Raw genomic sequence first — 2809 nt, 5'->3', positions numbered from 1 at the left:
TTGGTCATTTTACATAATACTGCAATAAACTTTCTGGGTACTTGCACACATCATGGAAAAAAACCTCTCTGCGGGAATACGTTTTGACCAACTCTGTCTCTATCTTGTAAGAGATAGTAGTTACATAGCAATAACTATGGTGGGTAGATTCCTATGTGTAGATAAATTGCAGATTTACCTGGGGTGAAATAATGTACATTCAATGGAAATAATTAGTCATTGCTAATTAGGATGAGTGCATGCCTCTCATCCTTAAATAAACTTTTAAATAGCTAAATTGTGCCTGTTTCTCTCAGCTCCCTCTGAGAGGGATCCCAGTATAAGTCACATATAGTATGTATATAAATCATGCCTATCCTATGTGTATGTAGCAAGGGGTTAAGAAGATTTACCCTCTTCTCCCCAGCTAAAATTTTGCCATGGTAAAGATTGCCCATTTCCTTCTTCTATTTGTTTTCTTGTTTTGGCTATTTTTCAAGCCATGCTAATACTTTGCTTTTCACTTTAGTAATTTCTAAAATACTCATCAAAGGCCTTTCAAAAGGCTAACCAGTGCCCCCTACTATCCTTTATCTAATGATTTAATGAGCCCTTCAAATAATGCCAGTTAGGGCACAGCTGCAGTGTGCACTGCAGGGCAACGTAGAGATACTGAGCTATTCCTGAACAAACTTGCTGCTTGGCATCCTTGCATCAGGGTATCCCATGCAGAGAGTTCAGTGGGACACAACATCCTTTTTATAAACAGACATTGCTTTGGCCCTATCTTAGGTTTCCAGTTCTTCTAATATTCTGTTTTCTAAAGCTCATTTACCACGGTTATGCCAGACTACCTTGCAAAGCTCTTTTACCCACAGTTTGGTTCAAGCCCAAGAGTAGCAAGGTCCCTGCTCTTTCTCTCCACTCAGAGCCCTAGGTGCTGGCATCATTCTGCCTGTATGATGGGAAAAAGAGACTTGTAATGTTTAATGTCCAGAAAAAAATAGCTTGCTTAATCTTTGCTTTGCAAATAAATCTTATTTGCTCTGTTTAATATTTACCAGTGGACATTAACTTAATACTACCCAGCAAAATGAAGAATAGGGAAGAAGCTCTGTGAAAGAGAGGTCCAGTACTGTAAGTACCATATTATACTTTCTTAGAAGTCTTTGAATTCGTGTTGTCTATAATCTTTACCATTTATTGCACAATATTTAATTCTGAGATGAATTTATTTTGTACAGTAATTGCAAATTATTTTAGCTTCTGGAAGCATGTTCTAAATGTTGGAAGCAGGATTCAGTCAGTGATCCAGCTCCTACCTATAATGGCGGGATGACTGGGAGATGAGGTCCAAAATGAGTACTCAACAGTCAACACCAAAGTGAAGAAAAAAACCTAGTCTCTGCTCCCAGAGGAGTAAATTTAGTTGCAATCTCAATGTCCTGACTACTCCAGGCTGATGCTGGGCTAATGAGAGTAACGTCCCTGTACCTCCAGTGTGCTTAAAGACCAGGCTACTTGCAGCCAAGTGGCCTGGAAGAGAAATTAGTCTCTCTCAAAAGCAGATCTGGGGAATTATGAAAAGAGTACTTACCAGACCAAAATGAATTACCTCCATTTAGAATGCCTTTTTTTTTCAGTCGATGTTTTTATCCAGAATTTTAGAGATGCTCAGCACAGCTCCCATACTCAGCACTTCCACAGCTTATATCTCCAGTGTTTCATACTGGGCAGCCAGAAAAGGGGGAACCCAGAATTAACAAATCCTCAGAAAAGTTTGGTGTAAGACCTAAAGCTGCCATTAGACACACAGCCTGAGCAGACCCTACGGCAGATCCCATGCTCCGGAATAAGTATACAGCTGCTATGAACAACGTTCAAATCATCTCTATTTTCCTGCAGGCCACTGCCTACTTCATGTTTTTGAGTTTCTGTCATTTGAGATAATTTAGGTGAGGCACCCTATGGCGAACATTCTTCCCCAAAATATTTCATGGTTCTTCCCCTGAAAAGGGCAGAAGAGAGACTGTGGGATTATGTAGAATTTGCTTATGTCAATTAAAGGAAGAGGAAAGGTCATCGAATTGCACATACACAGCAAGGCAGATTCCACTATAGCTTTTCCTAAGCTCTTGAGTCTTGGGCTTTGCAACCTTATGGATAGTTTATGCATGTTACTGAGAGTCAATAAACTTTCTCAATTTATCCTCAATTTCCTGAAACATTTAACGTAATGTTTTGAAATAATATAGTTCTTGAGTTCAGAGCTGCTACACAAGAGGCAGAAAGATATAAACACTTTATATCATTTAGATGGCTTTTATTCACAGCTATAACTGACATTATCTCTGTATCACTGCAGTGCTTGAAAACCCAAGTCATAACAAGACCATGGGTACTATAGAAACATATCGGCAAAAGACGGTCCCTCTGCCAAAGTACTTACCAAATACATGGGGGCCAATAGGTGAACTCAGCCGTGCATCCAAAGCCACCTAGGAGTCCAATGAGGCCATGCTGGTCATAGGCAAGAACTATTTCAGACATAATGCCTCACAAAAGCCTACAGAACATAATTATTTCCTGGAGATGTCATATTAATATCTTCCTTCCTTTGCTCATTGGTTGGAAACTGACAGAACTGACTAGAAATAGACTATCCAGGAAAGCAAGTAGAAGAGTATTTCTAAATAGAGCAGTAATCCTGAAGAATGACATCTGAAAATCAGTATCTAGAATACAAAAACTATTTTTATGCAGGAAAGATAAAATTCTCTAGATCTAAAAGTTGCTCTATTCTTTCTTAACAGAACTGTTCAGAAAGCAA

The sequence above is a fragment of the Fulmarus glacialis genome, unplaced genomic scaffold (assembly GCF_000690835.1).
Source record: "Fulmarus glacialis isolate BGI_N327 unplaced genomic scaffold, ASM69083v1 scaffold10883, whole genome shotgun sequence".
In the NCBI taxonomy this organism is placed as follows: Eukaryota; Metazoa; Chordata; class Aves; order Procellariiformes; family Procellariidae; genus Fulmarus; species Fulmarus glacialis.
Note: the sequence above shows the minus strand (reverse complement) of the source record.